Genomic DNA, 25,472 nt, shown 5'->3' with positions numbered 1-25,472 from the left:
ATTTCCCCAGGGGTAATTGTCTGGTTCTAAATGTCCCGCAGGCAAGTGTGCATGTGTACAAGCGTACATGTCAGTGTGTACTTTGTGGGTCTCATTACGTTGTGGTAAAGATAACGTTGTGTGTTAGTGACGGAACAGTGAGTCTGTCTCAGCTAAAACAATTATTAAGGGGTCTTGCCCTTTAAATAGACAATCCTGTTGACCTGATTTAGACTTACCATCAATCCAGCACTCACCACATTCACTGAGACGCCGGGGAAGGAGCTAATTTAGTAACATGCCATGGTAGGACATGAAAGCGTGCAGATGGAGAGGGACAGAAGGACAGAGGAGCTCAGTGTATCTTTGGAGGTCCCCCGACAGTTTAATCCTATAACAGCATAACTAGGGGCTGGTCCAGGACAAGCTTGAGCCAGCCCTAACTATAAGCTTTATCAAAAAGGAAAGTTTTAAGCCTACTCTTAAATGTAGAGACAGTGTCTGCCTCCTGGACAAAGACTGGAAGATGGTTCCACAGGAGAGGAGCTTGATAGCTAAATACTCTGACTCCTGTTCTGCTTTTTGAGACTTTAGGAACCATAAGTAGACCTGCATTCTGGGAACGCAATGTTCGAGTGGGGCAATAAGGTACTATGAGCTCTTTAAGATAAGAAGGTGCCTGGCCATTTATGGCTTTGTAAGTAAGGAGGAGAATTTTAAATTCTATTCTAAACTTTACAGGGAGCCAGTGCAAAGTGGCGAGTATTGGAGAAATATGATCTCTCTTCCCTCTTCCTGGTTTTTGTCAGAACACCTGCTGCAGCGTTCTGGAGCAACTGGAGAATATTCAGCAATGAATTTGGGCAGCCTGATAGTAAGGAATTGCAATAATCCAGCCTGGAAGTTAGGAAAGCATGGACTAGTTTTACTTCATCATTTTAAGACAAAATATGCCTGATTTTTGCAATATTACGTAGGTGAAAAAAGGCAGTCCTTGAAATTTGTTTTACATGGAAGTGAAAGGACATGTCCTGGTCAAAGATAACTCCCAGATTCTTTACAGTGGTGCTGGAGGCCAGCGCAATGCCATCCATAACTGCTATGTCATCAGAAAGTGACTTTCTAAGATGTTTAGGGCCTACTACTACAACTTCAGTTTTGTCTGAGTTTAGCATCAGAAAATTGCAGGTCATCCAGGTCTTTATGTCATGAAGACATGCTTGTAGTCTAGTTAACTGACTGGTTTCTTCCGGCTTCATTGATAGATATAGCTGGGTATCATCTGCATAGCAATGAAAATTTATTGAGTGCTTCCTGATAATCTTACCTCAAGGAAGCATATATAAGGTGAATAGAATTGGTCCAAGCACAGAACCCTGTGGAACTCCATAGCTGACTTTAGTGAGCACAGAGGAGTCGTCATTAACGCATACAAACTGAGAGCAATCTGACAAGTAGGATTTAAACCAGCTTAGCGCAGTTCCCTTAATGCCAATGAAGTGTTCCAGTGTCTGCAATAGGATGTCATGGTCAGTGGTGTCAAATGCAGCACTAAGATCCAATAAGACTAGTACAGAGACAAATCCTTTATCAGATGCAATTAGAAGGTCATTTGTAACTTTGCTGTCTCAGTGCTATGATGTACTCTAAATCCTGACTGGAAATCCTAAAATAAACTATAATTGTTTAGAAAGTCACACAGCTGATTGGCAACTGCTTTCTCAAGAGTTGAGTTTGAGAGAAAGGGAAGGTTGGATATCGGTCTATAGTTGGCTAAAACCCCTGGATCAAGAGTAGGCTTTTTAAGTAGCGGTTTTATCACAGCTACTTTAAAGGACTGTGGTACGTAGCCTGTTGAAATTAGTTGGTGAAGGTCGACAGGAGTAAAACAGTCTAAAACTGCGACAGACTGAGTAACAGTTTCTACGGTTTCTGTGTTTGAAGTCAAAACAGTACCTGTTGATGGCAAGAGCTGATGAATTCTGTCTCTAATAGTTAGAATTTTATCATTAAAGAAGCTCATGAAGTCATTGCTGTTCAGAGCTAAAGGAATACATCCATCCATCCATCCATCCATTCTCTTCCGCTTATCCGGGGCCGGGTTGCGGGGGGAACAGTCTGAGCAAGGACGCCCAGACTTCCCTCTCCTTGGACACTTCCTCCAGCTCTTCTGGGGGGGATCCCGAGGCGTTTCCAGGCCAGCCGAGTGACATAGTCACCCCAGCGTGTCCTGGGTCTTCCCCGGGGCCTCCTCCCGGTGGGACATGCCTGGAACACCTCCCTAGGGAGGCGTCCAGGGGGCATCCGATAGAGATGCCTGAGCCACCTCAGCTGACTCCTCTCGATGCGGAGGAGCAGCGACTCTACTCTGAGCTCCTCCCGGGTGACAGAACTCCTCACCCTATCTCTAAGGGAGCGCCCCGCCACCCTGCGGAGGAAATTCATTTCAGCCGCTTGTATCCGGGACCTTGTTCTTTCGGTCATGACCCAAAGTTCATGACCATAGGTGAGGGTAGGAACGTAGATTGACCGGTAAATCGAGAGCTTCGCCTTTCGGCTCAGCTCCTTCTTCACCACGACAGACCGGTACAGCGACCGCATTACTGCAGCCGCTGCACCGATCCACCTGTCAATCTCACGTTCCATCCTTCCCTCACTCGTGAACAGGATGACATTCCATGTCCCCATAGCCAGAGTCGTTGTCCAGGGTTTGGGTCATCGGGTCCCCCGCCCACGACTGCTATCACATAGCACCGGCCCCTTCTGATCCTTCCTGCGGGTGGTGGGCCTACGGGAAGGTAAAGGAATACATGGTTCAACATAATTATGTCTCTCTGTCAGGCTGGCTACAGTGCTGAAGAGAAACCTGGGATTGTTCTTATTTTCCTCTATTAGTGCAGAGTAATAGGCTGCCCTGGCACTGCGGAGGGCTTTCTTGTATATTTTAAGACTGTCTAGCCAGGCGAACTGGAATTCTTCCAAATTTGTAGAACGCCATTTCCTTTCTATTTTCCTTGAAGTTTGCTTTAATTTGAGGGTTTGAGGAGTATACCATGGAGCTAACCTCCTCTGTTTAATTTTCTTCGTTTTTAGGGGAGCAACAGAGTCAAGGGTCATATGCAATGAACCTCAACCACGATCAACCAGGTAGTCAATCTGGGAGGGACTAACGTTAGCATAGGAATCCTTTGTTGTATTGAGACATAGCATTGAATTAAATACTGATGGGATCATATCCTTAAATTTAGCAACAGCACTATCAGACAGGAATCTGGTATATGAATTTTTGCCTACTGGCTGGTAGTCTGGTAATATGAATTCAAAAGTTATTAAATGATGGTCCGATAAAAGAGATTCTGTGAGGAGACTATGAAGTCTTCGATTTCTATGCCATATGTCAGAACAAGGTTGAGGGTGTGGTTAAAACAGTGAGTCGGTTCATGTACATTCTGATGGAAGCCAACTGAGTCTAATACTGAGATAAACGCAGTGCTAAGGCTGTCATTATCAATGTCGACATGTACATTAAAGTCACCTACAATAATTACTTTGAGAACTCAGCTATAAATTCAGAGTAAGGACCAGGAGAGCGGTATACTATAACAAATAAAACTGGCTGCACTGTTTTTCATTTTTCATGACAAAGAGTGTTATAGAGTGTTATAGTTGTGAAAGTTACATAAAGGAAACAAAGATAATCTTTGGATCACATCAAATGAATGCTGTTTTTGGGTAGGGGTGGGAATTTTATGTCTGTCCTGATGTCACTTTTTGTGAATCTGTACATATATGTGATAATGTGATCTTGTGTGTTTACCTTTTGTCATGCTTCACTAATGTTTAGAACAATCCTGCAGAAAATGGGATTGACAAAAAATGATTGACAGGTGCTGATGTTTTTTTTTCTGTTTGATTACGCTCTGTGTTGTTAGATTTAAATTGTTAATTAAAAATATTGTGTTCTAAATTAAAATCTTATAACCTCATCACATTATCTGTTCCATTTCTTATTTACAATAAGTCAGGGTTATTTACAGGGTTCACACACATTTAACTATTCAATTCAAGCACTTTTCAGATCTTGAAAACATAGCATTAAAATTACAGCATACAGAAGTACAGATGCAGCAGCCTCGAAATTCCCCTCCAAGCCAGAGGCCATCCAACTTCCAGCCGGCTCCCAGCCGGCTGCCAGCCAGCTACCAGTCCCCCCCTCCTCTTGGGGGTGTGCCCAGAATCCACTATAAACACGCCTCTTCATTCAATTGCAGGGTGTCACCAGGAGATGGCATGTCCCTCACAGGAACACATCTCAAGGGCAAAGATTTTTACTCCACTACATTCATCTACTTTAGTAGGCTTATTTGTAGTTAGGCAGTCACAGTTACTCAACTGTTTTACTTTGATTATTTAAATCAACTTAGAAAAATATTTCTTGCACAAAGTCTTAAAAAAGTCATAAATGTGTGTTTCCATCAGCCTGTTTTAATGCATATTTTCGATTTGCAAACAGGAAATTCCTAAGTTTTTCTCTTACAATATACTGTATGAATTTTTTTGTGATTGTTGCGATCAAAAAATCTTGTGTAAAAAAGTTGTATATAATCACTTCCTATATGATAATAACCATACTTACAGAACCAGTCGAAAAGATTCAGTTCCCATCTTAAAAAAAACAAAAACAAACAGTTTTAACTTGAGAATGAGAAGCATCAGCTCAAAATTACGAAATCATGGGGTGGAGATTTGGCGCAGTTGGTAGAGCGTCCGCCCCATGTATGAAATTCTCTGCAGTGGCTACGGGTTCGATTCCGTCTTTCAGCCCTTTGCTGCATATTATCTTCTTCGAAAAAAAAAAAAGTTACAAAATCATTCCTGAGTCATAAAAGTGAAGTAGCTTTACAAAACAGCCCGTGACTGCAAGAATAAACAGGCTCCATCTGTTTACATAGAGTTTGCTTTTGATAATTATCAACAAAAATGATGACCTAATTTTACTTCACATGCGCTGGAACAGAGACAGAGCTGCAGGAGCAGAGCGCGTCATCTGGAGATTCCAGGGCTCGCCTATGTTTTCCGCAACAGGCGCGTGGCTCTCAGCAAAAATAGACCAGGAAGCGGCCAGTAGACAGTCATATTAGTATTGGTTGAATATGCGCTAATTTTTGCGATCGCAAGATTTCCTGGTCGGACTGATAATATACATTTTGATGCATGAGGGAGGTGGGAAAGTTGGCTTATCCATAAATGTAATTAAGTGTAATGGAAACATTTAGTGAAGTCTATAAAGTAGCCAGCGACACAATATTAATATCTGTGGCACAAATTGATTTTTAATTACTGGAGGTACGCGCTCCCCTCAGCCCTCCACCTATTTTACTGGCCATAGCTAGTCTGTGGGACAGCGGGGGCTGGGAGCCTGTTTGGCTGGCGACCATCCATTGAGTTAGAACAAAGGATACACTGTAATGCAAATAATGACTTTTCAGCCAACAACGCGGCCGGCTCGACACTACACATGCCTGACAGAGTGACAGACAGGAGAACATCATGACGCCTGTGGTGATGATGCGCGATGTGTCAGTGAAACTACAGGTTTACTCAGCTCTGAAATGTGCCTGGAGTTAATCGCTTCAAATGCACAAATGCAGTGAAGTTCACAAACCACCAACAGTTTATAGAATAGAATGGACTGTCTATCAGTGGCCATTAGAGCAGCTCTCTAATAATTAAAATAGATGTCACACTGTGCGGAAGAGCTTAATAAGTTAACAAGAGATTTGGCCACGACAGCTGAAACAATGAAACAATTGGATTTATACTTTATCCAAAATCGGGGTGAAATATTGCATGCCACGGATTAGATAGATACAGAAATCATCATCTGAGAAATACTCATGATACTGATTTCACTGTTTATTGGCCGTTTTCATGTGTGTGTGTTAACTGATTGGCCAATAAAAACAAGTAGATTGGCCCATCTCCATCGGCCCATTGGCCCTTTATGCCCCACAACATTGTTTTTTTCATGGGTCCGATTGGCCCATTAGGATTATTCATGATTGAATGTAGGTGTCCGTGCGGGGGATGAGGCTCGCTGGCTGCGGAGGGAGAGTTGATGTTGTAGTAAGAACCTGTCTGCCTGGTCTAACATGATGAAGTCATGTTGAACATTTCCGTTTCCCAAAAAAACATTTATTTGAGGTGCAGCGGCACAATATTAATATCAAACACACGTGCACAACGCCTGACGTAAAAAATGCATTCTTGGTGTGCTTCTGAGTACCATGTTTACCCGCGACTATAACTTTTTTTTAATAGTTACTGTTTATATTCATTGCGTGAACAGTCTGAAAAAAGAGACACAGAGAGGAGGACACAGACAGTCACACAGACAGAGTGATGAAAAAGATCAGTGATAATTAACTACAGTATATTAAGCCTATGATGTTAAACATCGCAGTGCGCAGTGCGAACGAAATCTGGAACCTTTCAGCTCAATGACATGGCTTTGAAAGCACCAAGTGACTTGTTTTAACGAATTTCGTTAGATTAAAATATGTAGAACTGTAAAATATCACTTCCATGAGGCTGTTCAGTCAGACATTAACAGATCACAGGCTGAAATTGGCATTTCATCCTCCCGTCCCTCCCTCTTCAGCACACTGTAAATGATTTCTGTCCAGTAATATACAGTACACACACATACAGGACTCTGCGTATTGCTGGTCACCGCATCAAATAGCGACCCGCAAATTTAAAATGCGCTACAAACAGGAAACCCACCAACTGAAAAGCAGAGTGGCTCCACGAATCAGGCAGAGTATTAAACATTTAACTGTTTAGCAGTTCAGAATGCTAGAAAAACGCGACGCACAACTTCTGTTATTCATGATTAATTTTCTGGGCACAAATCACTCGGCACGCGGAGATGCGCTGGGAGCCTCTCCAAAGGTGGAGAGAGATGTGGAGGAAAAGGCAGGATGGGCAGATGAGCAGATCCAAGAAGTTTGTGAACGAGCACTACAATAATGTGGATGATTAAGCATAATTATATTTAAAAAACTGCACAGGGTGCTCTACTAGACAAGCAGTTTTTCTTACAGCAGTGGAGTCTATGTGCAGATCTAATGAACGACTCAGCAAAGCTGACACGGTAATAATGACTGCTCCTCCTGGTGGACTGATCGAGCGAGTGCAGGTAGTTTCCGCAAATGGAGCTTAGGGGCGTTACGAGTTGGCCCCGCGCCGATCATCGCGGGGGATCTCATTACAGTCACGAACCCGCCTACTGCAGAGCAGGGACCGGTCACGGACCCGCCAGGGCCCCAGCATGAAATTAGGGGAATTTCGAGGCCGCTACATCTGTATCAAGACTCATGGTTAAATGACATATATGTCAGTCCATAGTTTATATGGCAAGCATTTGTCACTAAACGGTATCGTTTATTAACGGGTAATGCATGAACATTAATATGGGTTAAAATAGCCAGTTAATGTTACCTCCTCACGGTGCTCTCCCAGCCGGAGATAAACGAGCCGCCGGTGTTGCAAAACCTCTGGCTCCATTGTGGTCTGTCGTCTGTCTGTTATGTTTCCATCGTCTGTCGGTTATGTTTTGCTGTGTCGTTTGTCGTCTGTTAAATTTTTGCCCCCGTACGTGTATTTTTCCCGGGTTAGGAGGGAAAAAGTTATGATGTGACGCAATCAGGAAATGCTCCGAAGGCTAGACCGTCCCATTTACTGATGGTTGATGCGGCCCACTGAGGAGCCTCCACGTCCTCTGTGGGCCGCGTAGGAAGGGTCCTCCGAAGGATGCAGCCCCTGAATTGGGACACAACCACAGCCTCAGTTGTCTGTCTGTTCACCCCTGTTGCCGTGGCTGGGCATCCCCTTACCTCAGCCAGCTCTGCCTCCCGCTGGACTCACCTGTGAGCACACTTCTTGATTTGGCTGAGTATTTAAGCAGTGAGCCTTAAGATCGCTGTCAAAAAGACGTGTCCATAATTTAATGTTCGTATTTGTAAAGTTAACAATTTGTGTGTCATAAAAGTTGTTTTACACAAAATTCCGCTGTCATACACGTGAGTCTGTGAAACTGGGTTCGGGTTACGAGTGTTTTTATATTAGTATGAGTCTAAAAGCTGTGAGTACAAAGTCTTGAGAATATGACTCATTTTTCTACGACTACGAAGTCTTAACTGTGCATATGAATTCAAGTTTACAGGTACGACTCGAAAAGTTACTGAGGTCACAGTCAAGTCGCAGGGGAAAGTAATTGATCAGCGATTCCTCCAACTGCGCATGCGCATGCCCCAGACGCAAACATGCAGGGCAACGCCACCATCCCTGGAGAGACTTCACTGGCAAAGCTCTAAAGTCTCACCCATTGGGCGTGAGACACACGCACTTCAACCCATTCACATGCTCACATGCCATATCTTCTCACACAGAGAAATTACCAGGATAACGCCCACCAAGTTGCGCCACTATTTTATAAAACAGTGGAACAGGTAGAGGAAGTGGTGATGTGCCGGTTGCGGACGAAGCGGCTCTTAGAGCCGCTCTTTGAAGTAAATGATCAGAGCAGTCTCCTGCCTGGGAACCGGAGCGGCAGCCGCTTTGTGGGTTTTTTTAATGCACTGAGCAGGATGAGGAAGGGCGGGGGTTACACACACACTTGCACTAAGAAATGCTGAATTGAATAAGTATTTTTATTTTTACCAATTTATGTGTCATTTATCAGATCAGACCCCAACCCTCACTGCCGCTGCCAAATCTCACTCTGAACTCAGTTCAAAACTTGAGAGCCCTGCACAGGTAACGTCAATAATAACGTGCATAGCCATTATTTATTTCATAAAATTGAACCATTTTATACAATATACATTTCTTGAACTCACACACTTATTGCTTTAGCTTGCAAGATAAAGATATTTGCATGCCAATGAAGCTAGTTTAGTGCTATTGTTACTGGGATTTGAAGTGGGCCAGTGCTAATTAGTTAGCACTAAACAGCTATGAAACATATAACGTTGCCCCTAAAAAATGCACTGTCCTCATAATTTTCGAGCACACAGTCTAGCACACAGTATCGATAGCACTAAGCTAGCTTCATCGGCATGTAAATATCTTTAACTTGCAAGCTAAAGCAATAAGTATGTGAGCCCAAGAAATGTATATTGTTTAAAATGGTTCGATTTTATGAAATCAATAATAGCTATGCACGTTATTATTGACATTACCTGTAAAGTCTCTTCAGGGATGGTGGCGTTGCCCTGCATGTTTGCCTCTGGGGCATACGCATGCGCAGTTGGAGGAATCGGCGATCGATTACTTTCCCCTGCGACTTGACTGTGACCTCAGTGACGTCATTCATTTCCACAGTTAAGATTTCGTAGTCGTAGAAAAATGAGTCGTATTCTCAAGACTTTGCACTCACAGCTTTTAAAATCATACTCATATAAAAACACTCGTAACCCGAACCCAATTTCACAGCCTCACGTATATGACAGCAGAATTTTGTGTAAAACAACTTTTGTGATACACAAATTGTTAACTTTACAAATACGAAACTTAAATTATGGACACATCTTTTTGACAGCAGTCTTACACCATACTACCTGAGCTGGGGTTGTGCCACTGGCAGAATTTACTGCAGATAATACTAATAAAAATACTATGACTAATAATAATCGTTATGATGACACCAGTACTGATCTAGCTATATAACCTACTTCACTCGCTAATAGTCTATTCATATAATCTACTGAACTCGCTACTGACACGCTGAAACACTACCACCACACTACCATAAACACCGACACACCCACAAAGACGCTTGCGTTTCGAACGCGCTTTATACGGAAACGATACTCGGAATACTCAGTTACGTCACCCACACAAACTGAGGCCTCGTTTGTCATCGGTCACGTGATTTCCACAAGAACAATACAAGCCTTGAATCAGGGCTTCATTTGTCACGCCCACTTTTACTCGACAGACACTCTGACCCCTCGAATCATGTGTCCCATCATTACCTACCTGTTGCTGGATTATTCCTCATTCCTCCCATGACGGTGTCTGGTCTATTGGTTGTAAGTACTACGTATCTTTGTCTTCCTCTCCTCTCGAGAATTCCACTGTTTTGTTCCAGCCACTGATAGTGTGCTCTTTTCTTTTGTTTCAGTGCCTACCCGTCACTTCCACGCATGCCTTGTTTGCTATACTCGCCTCGTTGGAGCTCCTTTTGTTTATCCACTCCTTTTGAGTGCATTCTTAGTTATTCCTGTCCACTTGTTGAGCGCGCTTTTGGTTTGCCTTTTGTTAATAAACTGCGTTTTTGTTTTCATAAGTCCTGTCTCCGGGTCTGCATCATTGGGTCTTACTATTTAGTGGCAGACTGCCTACACTGTTAGAAATTTTCCTGTAAAAAAAACAGTAAACAACTGGCAGCAGGGTTGCCATTATGTTACTGTAAAATTAATATCCTTTTACTGTCACTCAATTTACGGTTTTGTACTGTTCATGAAAAATACAGCATGAACTGGTTTTTAAAATTACCTTCACAGTATTTTACAAAGAAATGACTATTTAGTTTGTATTGTTTTCACATTTTAAAAAACAATTTTAAAAAACTAAGTTAATTAAGACATGATCAGTCATACGATTACATACAATTAAAGGCACTTTTGTTTAGAAAAACATGTTAATAGAACTCACTGATTGTAGGTTTCACAAAATCTCTGTTTGAACCTGGCTACATGCACAGAAAGCAAAAATAAAATGTCCTTTGTGAATGAAGAACATAATCATTGATTTTTCTGTGATTACAATGTAAGAGAAAAAACTTCACAGCTTCTTATTGCACTTTACTTTTTATTTGAATGTAAAATTGAAAACTTCACATGCAGAACAATTGTATGCCGCAACGTGCATTCAACCCTCCACAGTTAATGTCTATCAGGATGTTAGGGATGGAGAGGTAGTTAAAAGTAATCTTCTGTTGAAAAGTGAGCCATCCTCAGTCGGTGTGATACTGTACCAAGATGCATTTGAAGTGGTCAATCCGCTTGGCTCGGGGAAAAAAAACACACAAAGTGTTGGCTGTGTACTGAACTCTGACTGACATTTTGCCTCACAACAGATCCAGTTTAAATCAAATGCAACTCGTCCTGCTATGTAGGGAGCAGGACTTTAAATACTTTGGGATGAACAAAGTTGGCTCATTTCCATGTCTGTCAACCTGGCCTTCCACCATGCTTAGGCCATGACTTGTTCGAGGGTATTGTCTCTTATGACCTTGCATTGTTCATCAGTGAATTAGTCAAGGAGAAGCATTTTACTTGCAATTAAATCGGTGCAAGAACCAATTCAAATACCAAGGAAATGATGGCTTTGACAAACCAGCAGATGTCCTCCCTGGAAGTGAGAGATTAAGTGGTCACGCAGTTCAAAACTGGTGCCTGCTAAGACTACTACCTCTCTTGGTGGGAGACAGGATCAAGGATCCTTGTAACAATGAGGTTTGGCAGCTTATTTTGCAGTTGAGGGAGATAGTGGAACTTGTCTGTGCACCAGCAATTACAGCAAGCCAAGTAGCCTATCTGAAAGTCATCATTGAAGACTACATATTCCACAGGAAAAAGCACTTCCCTGGTCATTCCCTGAAGCCTAAGCACCATTATTTGTGCCACTATCCAGAGCTGATCATACACTTTGGCCCACTTATTCGCCTGTGGACTCTCAGGTTTGAAAGCAAACACACATTTTTCAAGCAATGTGCCAGAAAATTACAGAACTTCAAAAGTATTTGCCAAACTCTGGCCGAGAGACACCAACTTCTGCAAGCCTATTTGAGTGCAGGCAACCTTTTTCCTGCACTTATACAAGTAGAGAAGGGTACAGAGTTTTATGTACATGATTACAATGACAAGATCAGGTCATTAGTTGCCGGTTACGAGTTCGAATCACAGTCTGCCATGGCCTGTAACAGTGTCACAGTTAAAGGTACTCTTTACAAAAAAGGAATGTTTGTTTTGCTTGGGAGCAGTGATGATGAACTTTATGCTGGGGAAATAAACCTAGTCATTATTTGCCATGACTGTGTGCACTTTGTGACAGAGAAACACACCTATGTAAAGTTGAGAGACATGGGAATCTACTCTGAGTTAGGCAAAGCCCAAGAGCATTATGTGTGCATCAAGCATGATGATTTGCTTGACTACTATCCTCTTCAAGCTTACAGAGTGTTTGACCTGTCACTAATTGCTCTTCACCATTCTTTTTCAGAGGCAGTATAAACAGGCAGGTGACGAAAGCAGACAGGACACCTCAATACTGGAGGCTGCAGGCTGGTGAGGTAAAAAATAACTTTAAGTTGCGAGAAAAAAGGTGTATGGTGTATAATTTGATGAGGCATTTGGTGGAGTATCAAACTACATTATTCTGTTGTATTCATAACTTACCACAAAGTTGCTGTTTATTTAATATGACTTGTACCTCAACATTTTTGGAATGCATTTAGCCGCCATCCAAATAGAAATATAAAGTATATTTTGTTGAGCTGTAGTTCTGTGTAAGTGTCTGTCTTACAATTGGAGCCAAAGCCAGTGTGACACACAGTGTGTTTAGGGTCTAAAAGTCATGGGAGTGGAACAAATGTATGGTTTAATTTCTATTTTCATAGTACAGTTGAAAATTGTTAAATTGGCCTATTAATTTTAATTTATTGAGATGACTTTTACGGCTGCACGGTGGGGGCAGCAGGTAGTGCGTGTGCCTCACAGCAAGAAGGTCGCAGGTTCGATTCCCGGGTCGGGCCTTTCTGTGTGAAGTTTGCATGTTCTTCCCGTGGGTTCTCTCCGGGCACTCCGGCTTCCTCCCACAGACCAAAAACATGCTCATTAGGTTGATGGGTGACTCTAAATTGCCCCTAGGTGTGAGTGTGAGTGTGAATGGTGTGTGTATGTGCCCTGCGATCGGCTGGCGACCGGTCCAGGGTGTACCCCGCCTCTCGCCCGTTGACAGCCGAGATAGGCTCCTGCCCCCCTGTGACCCCGAAAGGGATAAGCGGCATAGCAAATGGATGGATGGAGATGACTTTTACCCTTGATTAATGAACAGAGGTATTGCAACTGGAAACAAACTAAGATGGGAATTGTTCGTCTTAGTGGTGGCACTCTTAGGGCCCCCACTGTTATTATAAATAAAGCTCCATTAATTGAAGACTGTACATTGCTGTAATTAATTTGTCTGTCACTCTCTCCTGTCTTAAAGAACAAGAATCGTGAAGACATAGAGGAAGCAATCTCAACACATCTACCTGGCCTGTCTGCTCAAACTCTTACATCCCTGCTGGAGGTGTTGGAAGAGCTTGGTGTTGAGAGTAGAGCAGACCTTGTTTTACTTCAAGAGAATGATCTGGTGAGATGCCTTCGACCAATCCAGTTCCGTAAGTTGCTGAATGGCCTCTTACCAGGCCAGTACCAGACTTATTTTGTCTGTCTTCTCCCAAATGACCTACCCAAAATAAATAGCGTATATCTTCACAACTACAAGGGCTGTATGAATAATCTTGGTCTCAAAGAAAGCTAAGACCTGTGAGATTACTACAGAAGTGTCAGAATCAAAATATATGTTACTATGTCAGAGTAAAGTAATCTTGAACACAGTAGAAATTATTAATTAAAAAAAACAAAACATTATTTTGAGTAAAAACCACCTTTAAATCATGTGATGAAGGCCAAATTCTTCTACGAATTAGTAAAGTCATATCTGATGAGTAATTGTGCAAAAGTACATGCCAAAATAATGAACCTGAGCAGTTTTATGGAGGTTTTCCCACAGGCGCTCATCTGAGTGGAGTACCGTTATCTCTCTGAAGGCTCTCTACCAATCTTCTCTGTTTCTTTTCCTTGTTTTTACCCTCATGAAAGGACGAAATACAAATAAAACAGTAATATAACACCTCGGCCTGCTTAGCAGGGTCGTCTGACTGTAGCAGCGTTTTTTCGATCTGGAATATAACTTTTGACCATAAAACAGCAAAGGTAAAACATACTGTATGCTTTTGAGAAATATTATTCTGCTACTCTTTGGCTGCTGGCTCGCGAGTTTTGGTCGCACAGTGAGGAGGCAGACATTGTCGTGATCGTCAGACTCTCTGCTTTCATATGATATCAGGCTTTTGTGGTTTGTATAAAGTTGTGAACACAGCAGATGCTCTAAACTGGACGTACGCTGTTTTCGTGTTTTCCTTATATGCCCATATAATTTATTGCAGTATGAATTAGGTTTCGTTTTGGTGGCAATGCTTGGTAGAGGCTTTTAGCTGAGTTTCTCCCCTTATTCTGGTATGCTACAAGTTAGGATTGTTGCTCGTGAGTGTGACCTTCAATCATCGACGGCGCACACATCCCAGGTTGCCCCCTGTACAGGGGGCACCGTACTGAAGAGGTTACCAATGAAGGTAAATACACATTTAGACACTTCTCTACGAAAGTTGACCAAATGCACCACCAATTTCAAATAAGAGTGTGAAGCTTTTGAAAATGTTCTATTTTCATTAGAGCATGAGTGGGTCATGATGAATATTTGGCCTATGATATCAGTAAAATAGAAAAAAATTGCAGAATGTAACTATTTTATTAATTGACACTTTTTTCAGCAATATATTTTTCTCATGTCTCCCATTTACTTATTGATATTTTCTTTTCCTCTCACTTCTAGCACTTCCACTAGTTGAAATCGAATATGCTGCTGTCCCCTCCTCACCTCTCATAAGTACTCCTGATCCTCCATCCTTGAGTTCGGCAAGAAGTTCAAATTCAAGCCCCTCTTTGCCTTCATCTCCACTGGCTGGCAGGCCATGGTATATAGACTTTCAGGTCAGATGGGACAGGATGCCAGCAGCAATTCAAAAAGCATTGTCAAATCAAGCAAGACCATCACCAGGGGACAGGAAAGACATGGTGAGGGCAGTTGTTGACTAGATGTTTGAGCATGATCTCAACCCAACAAGAGCAATATGTCACAGCATCGCCCGGAGCATTGCACGGGAAAAGCAAAAGCGGAATACAAAAACAGAAAAAATACCCTTGCGCGGCATCGCCAAGAAAAACAACAGCGCACTGCAGTGGTAGAGGGGGGCAGACTGATGGCAAGAGGCCCTGTGGATCAGTACGGCTGTGTGAGGTAGAGTCCCACAGAACTCCCATCTGGAGAAACTACGGAGAGCTTGAATGAAATCAAAAACCAACTGTCTAACATCTGCTCAGAGAAAGGAATGGGCGGGGAAGAGACAGCAGAAGCTCTGATGGAGAAGACATATGTTATCCAACGCCAATCCCTTAACAGTGTCCCTGGACCAGCGGTTGCAGACATTCAGAAGGAGTGGCCTTTTCTGTTTTCACAGAAAGGCCTTTACACCCACTTCGGCCTACTGACAGATGTCTCCATCTTTGTTAAAATGCACGAGGCCATATGCTATATGGAGTAGAAGGACACACACAGCCTTGTCTGATGTCTCTGGCTCGTAATCAGCCAGGATTTCTTCAATTTTGGGATGACGGCTGAGTTCCTGGCAGAACCAAATGATGGTACTGTCTTTGTTGTTCATGGCCTGCATACTTCAAAAAGCCCAAAACCTCCATCATGCTTGAGAATGATGTAAGTTGTTAAAAAAATAAGCATGTAGTGATTGCAAGTAAGCACAAATTTTGCTGCAACGGATGTATGATACAGTGATCTTATGTGCCACTGCCGCTGATGTACAAAGGACACAGGAACTGCCAAGCACCCCCTGCTTGATTGTACAAGGTACTGTTGTTTTGATTTTAACTTTAAATTTGTAGGAAAAATGTGAAAACTGTGAATATTTTATAAATGATTATAAATTCATTACATATGTTTACTTACTGTAACTGGCTGACTGATGTTTTGAAAATTTTTTTGCTAAATTTTGTATCTTATCTCCATCTCTTCTGATTCTTATCTTTTCTGATAATTTTTCTTTGAGCATTGAATGTTGCTAATCATCTCAATGACACATTCAGCATTCCACATCTTTATGACAGCACACATCTGCTTATTTCAGGTGACCTGATGAAGCCAAGGGCGTGGATGTTGTCGAGTGATGGGACCACACGGCAACATCGTGAGCAGGTTGGCTGCGCTTTTTGCCAGCTTCTACAATCTGAATCTTCAGTACCTTGAAGACAGTTCCTGCACTTTGGAGTTTATTCAGAGGTACAGTATAGTAATTTCAAAATTAGCATTTTATTGGATCCTTAGTTGACACCCTTTTTCACTCAAAAATAAAAATCTTTTTGATCAAATGAATATTTGGTAGTTATGATTAGGACTGAAGTTGATTCAAAGATTTCTGAAAAAAATCGGAAAAAAATATTAATATATAATATTTTATGCCGTTTTTGAAGAGAACACATTCGTCCCCCAATAGTAAGAGTGAGGGGTTTTTTTTTTTCAAAAAAAAAACTGACACTCCAAAAATCCATCAAAATCAGTGTTGCTACTGATCATTGACATATCCTAGCCTGTAATAATCCCCCCAAGAAAAATGCACTTTGCATTTGAAATATTGAAAATATTTAAAATTTTGTGTTTGTGTATTTGTGAAAATAATTGAATATTTGGTAGTTGTGATTAGGACTGGAGTTGATTCAAAGATTTATGAAAATAATCAGAAAAAAATATTAATGTATGATATTTTTATGGCATTTTGGAAGAGGACACTTTTGTCCCTTAACAGGAAGAGTGTGACTATTTTTGTAACACAGTGTAGAAAAGTATAGGGTTTGTCTTTGAAATTCCAAAATAAGTAAAAAAAAATACACACCTTTGCCAAATATCATGGCTAAAAACATAACCACTGCAAAGATATAAAGAAAATAGAACTTGCAAAGGACACTTTTGTCCCCATTAAAAGATCACCTGATATTAATACTTTATTGTTGATTTACAGATGCTTCCTTGGTATCAATCCAGAAACTGGTTCAAAGACAAAGAGGAACCGTGGAGGGATCAACGCACATGTAAGCAACAATGCGCAAACTGGTAGATTTCGAGTGGTAGGCAATGTAGAAGGTTGTAGAAGGTAGAATGTTTTTTTTTTTTTTTTTAACAACTTGTGAGTGTCCCTCTTTTGACCTGTGGATTCCATTTTGGCAAATTGGCCCATTGCCATAATGCCTACAGTCATAGCAGTAGGTTTGTTACCTTTAATTGTCGATACAACCTATTTTTAGATCAGTGGACCAGAGCTGTGAGAACAACTCCGTCTCGTAACATTCCGTTATTATCTCATAGCTTGTTGTTGGATTGTGTATTTAATGAGTTTGATAAGGGAAACCAAGAAATCCCATTAACCTCCGCAGCGGAGCTCTGAGCAGCTCACGTCTCTGCTACACTTATCTAAAAATAGCTTGTACCGACAATGAAAGGTAATGGACCTACTGACTATGACTATAGGGGTTATGGCAATGTGCCAGTTTGCCAAAATGTTGAACTATCCCTTTAAAACATGCCTGAATTGTAGTGGTTGTACTGTTATACAGTTTTGCTGTTGCACATTTTAAATCGTTAATTTTTAAAGCTGCTTGTAAAGGGTGTCCCTTTTGTCATGACCCCTCAATTCCATTTACAGCCATTTTGATTTTATGTAAGAGCCAAAAAAATCTATATTTCCTGTGAGTGGTTTTACTGTTTACATTTTTAGTGTTACACATTTTTGCTGTTGCACATTTTATACGTTTTATAAAGGTACTTGTATGCTTACAGTTTGTTCTGAATATGTTGGCAGCATGTTTGCCCAGGAAACTGCCTTTGAAATTTCCTGTTAAATTTAATATTGCACTTTGCACTTATCGTAAGCTTGATTAAAAAGTGAAAACAAATCATCATTTTGTTCTGTTTTCTTTTTTGAGCATAAAGCTAGAGGGTGCAGTAAAATTACAATTAACAAATGGATTTTACAATATATTAAGCTGTTAATTAAACTGTAAATTTACAGTAAATTACTGGTTAATGATTGCATTACTTTTACAGTAATTCACATTAGTTTACAGTAAGTCCACAGCTAATTACTTCTATATCGCGGTAATTCCTTGGGCATGGCAACCATGAATTTACGGTAATGTGTTGTTGTTTTATTGTAAATTACTGTGGAATACTTACAGTAAATTGTTGTGAAAATATTTACAGCTAATTTCTGTGAAAGTAATGCAATTATTAACCAATAATTTACTGTAATTTTACAGTGAAATTTCTTACAGTGTAGTTACAGATGCAGCAGCCTCGAAATTCCCCTCCAAGCCAGAGGCCATCCAGCTCCCAGCCGGTTCCCAGCCGGCTGCCAGCCAGCTACCAGTCCCCCCCCCCTCCTCTTGGGGGTGTGCCCAGAATCCACTATAAACACGCCTCTTCAATCAATTGCAGGGTGTCACCAGGAGATGGCGTGTCCCTCACAGGAACACATCTCAGGGGCAAAGATTTTTACTCCACTACATTCATCTGCTTTAGTAGGCTTATTTGTAGTTAGGCAGTCACAGTTACTCAACTATTTTACGTTGATTATTTAGATCAACTTAGAAAAATATTTCTCGCACAAAGTCTTAAATGTGTGTTTCCATCAGCTTGTTTTAATGCATATTTTCGATTTGCAAACAGAAAATTCCTAAGTTTTTCTCTTACAATATACTGTATGAATTTTTTGTGGTTGTTGCGATCAAAAAAAACAAACTCATGTAAAAAAGTTGTATATAATCACTTCCTATATGATAATAAGCATACTTCACATTACAGAACCAGATTCAGGTCCCATCTTAAAAAAAAACAAGTTTTAAGTTGAGAATACGAAGCATCAGCTCAAAGTTACGAAATCATGTGGCGGAGATTTGGCGCAGTTGGTAGAGCGTCCGCCCCATGTATGAAATTCTCTGCAGCGGCTACGGGTTGGATTCCCTCTTTCAGCCCTTTGCTGCATGTTATCTTCTTCGAAAAAAAAAAGTTACAAAATCATTCCTGAGTCATAAAAGTGATGTAGCTTTACAAAACAGCCTGTGACTCCAAGAATAAACAGGCTCCATCTGTTTACATAGAGTTTGCTTTTGATAATTATCAACAAAAATGATGACCTAATTTTACTTTACATGCGCTGGAACAGAGACAGAGCTGCAGGAGCAGAGCACGTCATCTGGAGATTCCAGGGCTCGTCTATGTTTTCTGCAACAGGCGCGTGGCTCTCGGCAAAAATAGACCAGGAAGCGGCCAGTAGACAGTCATATTAGTATTGGTTGAATATGCGCTAATTTTTGCGATCGCAAGATTTCCTGGTCGGATTGATAATATACATTTGGATGCATGCGGGAGGTGGGAAAGTTGGCTTATCCATAAATGTAATTAAGTGTAATGGAAACATTTAGTGAAGTCTATAAAGTAGCCAGCGACACAATATTAATATCTGTGGCACAAATTGATTTTTAATTACTGGAGGTATGCCCTCCCCTCAGCCCTCCACCTATTTTACTGGCCATAGCTAGTCTGTGGGACAGCGGGGGCTGGGAGCCTGTTTGGCTGGCGACCATCCATTGAGTTAGAACAAAGGATACACTGTAATGCAAATAATGACTTTTCAGCCAACAACGCGGCCGGCTCGACACTACACATGCCTGACAGAGTGACAGACAGGAGAACATCATGACGCCTGTGGTGATGATGCGCGATGTGTCAGTGAAACTACAGGTTTACTCAGCTCTGAAATGTGCCTGGAGTTAATCGCTTCAAATGCACAAATGCAGTGAAGTTCACAAACCACCAACAGTTTATAGAATAGGATGGACTGTCTATCAGTGGCCATTAGAGCAGCTCTCTAATAATTAAAATAGATGTCACACTGTGTGGAAGAGCTTAATAAGTTAACAAGAGATTTGGCCACGACAGCTGAAATGTAAACTTCTGTGATGCAAAACTTTGTTTGCTTCTGATGTCTAAGTGTGAAGCGTTTTAAATCACGTGCATCTTCTTTGTACTCAGAAGCACATCAAGAATGCATTTTTTACTCCGGAAATTATGAAGAATCAACAAAATATCACAGCCTAGAGAAGGATCACAAACTTTTCAATGTCTGATGTCAATTTAGTCACCTTTATATTTATTTATTTACGTGCATAACGAGCTGTCTGCCACCAGCTTTGTGTGGAAATACTTCAAAATATGAAACAATGAAACAATTGGATTTATACTTTATCCAAAATCGGGGTGAAATATTGCATGCCACGGATTAGATAGATACAGAAATCATCATACATCATCATCATCATGAGAAAATACTCATGATACTGATTTCACTGTTTATTGGCCATTTTCATGTGTATGTGTTAACTGATTGGTCAATAAAACAAGCAGATTGGCCCATCTACATCGGCCCATTGGCCCTTTATGCCCCACAACATTGTTTTTTTTCATTGGTCTGATTGGCCCATTAGGATTATTCATGATTGAATGTAGGTGTCCGGCGGGGGATGAGGCTCGCTGGCTGCGGAGGGAGAGTTGATGTTGTAGTAAGAACCTGTCTGCCTGGTCTAACATGATGAAGTCATGTTGAACATTTCCGTTTCCCAAAAAAACATTTATTTGAGGTGCAGCGGCACAATATTAATATCAAACACGCGTGCACAACGCCTGACGTAAAAAAAAAAAACGCATTCTTGGTGTGCTTCTGAGTACTATGTCTTCCCGCGACTATAACTTTTTTAATAGTTACTGTTTATATTCATTGCGTGAACAGTCTGAAAAAAGAGACAGAGACACAGAGAGGAGGACACAGACAGTCACACAGACAGTGATGAAAAAGATCAGTGATAATTAACTACAGTATATTAAGCCTGTGATGTTGAACATCGCAGTGTGCAGTGCGAGCCGTCTGCTGCGCTCCGCAGCCGCCTGTGAAGGCGAACGAAATCTGGAACCTTTCAGCTCAATGACATGGCTTTGAAAGCACCAAGTGATTTGTTTTAACGAATTTCGTTAGATTAAAATATGTAGAACTGTAAAATATCACTTCCATGAGGCTGTTTAGTCAGACATTAACAGATCACAGGCTGAAATTGGCATTTCATCCTACCATCCCTCCCTCTTCAGCGCACTGTAAATGATTTCTGTCCAGTAATATACAGTACACACACATACAGAAACTGCGTATTGCTGGTCGCCGCATCAAATAGCGACCTGCAAATCTAAAATGCGCTACAAACAGGAAACCCACCAACTGAAAAGCAGAGTGGCTCCGCGAATCAGGCAGAGTATTAAACATTTAACTGTTTAGCAGTTCAAAATGCTAGAAAAACGCGACGCACAACTTCTGTTATTCATGATTAATTTTCTGGGCACAAATCACTCGGCACGCGGAGATGCGCTGGGAGCTTCTCCAAAGGTGGAGAGAGATGTGGAGGAAAAGGCAGGATGGGCAGATGAGCAGATCCAAGAAGTTTGTGAACGAGCACTACAATAATGTGGATAATTAAGCATAATTATATTTAAAAAAGTTATAATTATAGTCCAGATTGTGTGTTTGTGTGGAAGGGGGGCAGAGCAGGGAGAGAGTTCAGCATCCTGACAGCCTGGTGGACGAAGCTGGCACGCAGTCTGCTGGTCCTGGCCCGCAGGCTCTGTCTCCTCCCTGATGGCAGCAGGCTGAAGAGGCTGTGTGATGGGTGGGTGGGGTCTCTCGCAATGCGAAGGGCTTTGTGGGTGAGGCGAGAGGTATACAGTCTAATAAATCAAAAAGTTCCTTTTGTTTTTGCAAAGCTGAGGTTGAGTAATCCGAACAGTATAAATTTTCATAGAAGTTTGAAAAAGTCTTAATAATTACTTTAGGGTCACTAGTTACCAAACCTTCATCTGTTTGTATTGTATTTATTGCCCTTTCAGTTTCCATCTGTTTATTATGCCAAGTTAGGAGCTTACTAGCTTTTTCACCCTGTTCATAATAGGACTGCTTCAGTTTCATCAAGTTTTTAGTTGCCTTATTTGTAGACAGTACATTATATTTAGCTCTTAGCTCATTAAGTTCCACAAATCAGTGTTGAGCAGGATTTGGAAAGTAGTTTGTTTCAGTATCCATTATCTTTTTTTCCTGTTGTTCCATCTCCAATCTAAACTGTTTGTGTTTAAAGCTTGTGAAGCTTATCATCTGGCCTCTTAAAAACGCTTTAATAGCAGCTGATGTCTGATTTGTAGTCCTTCAACCTTTGCACAAAATCCTGCGCTCCTGTTGCATTATCGAAGATGTGTCGTCTCCCCTTCACAATCACCAGAAGTTTAGCAGGATGAATTATCCCATAGGGCAGAGTCGGGATAGAGAGGGAAGCCAGCTCTTTTTTCACTGAGTCGAAAACTTTCCTCTGTCATATCAGATAAAGAGAAAGTCGGGGAACAACATGACTGTCTGGGTATTGGGTATCTGAGTATTTCCCCTTTGTTCCTGGCAGCCTTAATGACCGGAGACCTGTCCATGTACTTTAGGAACTTCATGATTACCACTCTGGGACACACGCCAGAGCGACCCCCTGCCTCAGCATCACCAGTGCCGGCTCCACCGATTCCGTGCATATCAGACCCTTCATCCTTCTTTGGAAGACTGACCAGGTGAAGATTCAAGCGGCGGGCTCGGTTTTCCAAGTTGTCCACTTTTGAGACCAGCTCTTCAATAGCCGCTTTCATGGTGCTGGTCTGTGTTGATGATGATGCTACATCATCTAGATTGCCGTTAATTCTGTCCTCCGCTTCAGTGACACGTACTGACACTGCCTTTAGTTCACTCTGTATTTCCTCAATAGTGTTAAACAGGCCGTCAAACCCTGATACAAAGTCCCCTTTCATTGCATTAATGGCATTAAGGATTTGACTCGAGCTAGCCACCACACCTGAGTTTCCATTGCTAGCATTAGCATCCACCATTCCCAGACCACACGTAGTGTCTGCTTTAGATGATTTCTGAGTTTTTGCTGGCTGTTTTTGCAGGCATTAGGGCTGGTTGTTCAATTTCAGCACAAATTCACTGGTCCCATGCAAGCTGTTTGGTCAGTTTATAGAGTAGTAGATTTCTGAGTTTTTGCTGGCTGTTTTTGCAGGCATTAGGGCTGGTTGTTCAATTTCAGCACAAATTCAATGGTCCTATGCAAGCTGTTTGGTCAGTTTATCTCAAAATTTTCCACGGGAGCTCCAACACGTGTGTTCAGCACAGCGCCATAACCGCTCCTTTTGCATTTATTATTATTTGGTCTATTTTATACATCTGTTTTGTATATTTCTATCTTTATTTGAAACTATGACAATGAGTAATTTCAGCCCAGAAATATCCAGCCACCATATAAATGATGTGAATTTTATTTGTTCTTATCTGAGCAGCATGCTCATTCACTTCACACTGTTGCTTACTCTCTGTTGGTCTGTCAAGCTTTCTCTGTCTATACTATTTTGCTGCTTTTCCTGCTGACAGGCCATCCCTCTGTCATCTGTGTTGGAGGAGGTTTTGGTGGACACCTGGATCCCTTAGCACACACATAAAGATCTTATTTGCTCAGCTGCAGGCCCTGGATTATGGCCCCATTGATCAGGGTCATGATTTGGCTGTCGAAACCCCCAGAAGAAATATAGTTTCTATTGACATCCATGTGAGCCTCTGGACCTCAATGAGAAGCACTTGAAGATCGCAGAGCATTTATCTATCTTCTCTTCCAATATTTCAGGAAGAGGCACTGAAAGGCGCAATCAGACTTTTTTGACCAAGCCGAGTATGTAGAGTATGTAGCAGGTTTTTTCAGAAGAGCCTTTGGAAATGGCATGTCTTGTTTTAAAGTGTGGAGTTTGTGACCTTAACCTTAATGCCTGTAGGCATTATCATATCCATGTCTTGCATATTTAGCAGGTGTTATTGTTGTGAAAAGCAGTTATTTAATGTCTGCATGGATAATGATTCAAGTATGGTTCATATCAGTCCCCAAGCCTATAACTCTTTTACATAAATACTAAAGATCATATTAAAAGAAATATCCTAAATATCCTATGGGATCACATGAAATTCAAATATTGTTGTTGGCTCGTATGGGCTTTATGTAGGAATTCGTCTGTGGCATTTGATGTGTAAACAGGACAGTGAAAGCACAGAAAGTGTATACACTGTATAGTGAAATTTCTCCATGTCAGCACAATGCTGCAGAGCCTCGTGATCCATTACAGGCCCACTGACACACAGGATGAGCTATGAGTTGTGGATCTCTGTGAAGACTGATCACTCCAGAATCCCTGTTCAGTAACAGAAATGGAAAGGTGATTTTAAACCCTGCAAAGACATTGCAGGGGATAATTTTGATTTCATCAAAACAGGACAAAGCAATGTTTATGCAGTTAGATGTGGTATGGACTAATACTGTGTGGTATGCATGGGGAGGAGATTTGAAGGTGACTGGCCACTGGGGTTTTTTGATCAACATATAGCCTATAGAAAATAGAAATATACCTATTGGACAACCACTACTTAATGAAACTGATTGCTGTGCAATTAGGTCTAAATCCCTGGTCTAAATGTACGTCAAACAATTTAAATGCTCCTTACTTTGAAATTATAGATCTTACGGATGATGAGAGTATGTCACCAGATTACTAATTGCATTATAGGCATTATAGTTCAGGCCTTCATGTGTTTCCTGTAGAGTTTGTATGTTCTCTTTGTGGATAGGTTTCCACCCACAGTCCTAAAGCATGTAGGTCAAGTTAACTGAAAAACCTGAATTGCCCCAAGGTGTGAATTTACAACCATTTCACCAGAAAAGGGCATTTGTAGTGTGGACCCTCTATTACATTCAAAGAGTTTTTAAAATTACATTCTACAATATATTCTCAGGTCAACAAAGTTTTTGTTTAAGTTAGAAAAAAATGTTACTAAACAATGTGTATTCATCTCATCTGAACGTTTTGCCTAGACATACTGGGCTGGAATGTGAGTGTAAATGGTTGTCTTTCTATGCTGAACAAAAATATAAACGCACTTTTGTTTTTGCTCCCATTTTTCATGAGCTGAACTTAAAGATCTAAAACATTTTCTATATACACAAAAGATCGATTTCTCTCAAATATTGTTCACAAATCTGTCTAAATCTGTGTTAGTGAGCACTTCTCCTTTACTGAGATAATCCATCCCACCTCACAGGTGTGGCATATCGAGATGCTGATTAGACAGGATTAATATTGAACAGGTGTGCCTTAGGCGGGCCACAACAATGCCACAGATGTCGCAAGTTTTGAGGGAGCCTTCAATTGGCATGCTGACAGCAGGAATGTTTCAGACCATTTGGCAGTACATCCAATGGGCCTCACAACCGCAGACCACGTGTAACCACACCAGCCCAGGACCTCCACATCCAGCATGTTCACCTCCAAAATCATCTGAGACCGGCCACCTGGACAGCTGCTGC

At 41.4% G+C, this 25,472-nt stretch overlaps 1 pseudogene; it reads left to right on the top strand.

Annotated features, from left to right (window-relative positions):
- Window positions 1-832: 832 nt before the first annotated feature.
- LOC139350065 (uncharacterized) lies at window positions 833-23,554 on the top strand (annotated as a pseudogene).
- Window positions 23,555-25,472: the final 1,918 nt, after the last annotated feature.

The sequence above is a fragment of the Chaetodon trifascialis genome, chromosome 21 (assembly GCF_039877785.1).
Source record: "Chaetodon trifascialis isolate fChaTrf1 chromosome 21, fChaTrf1.hap1, whole genome shotgun sequence".
In the NCBI taxonomy this organism is placed as follows: Eukaryota; Metazoa; Chordata; class Actinopteri; order Chaetodontiformes; family Chaetodontidae; genus Chaetodon; species Chaetodon trifascialis.
This window is presented reverse-complemented; position numbering and strand designations above follow the sequence as displayed.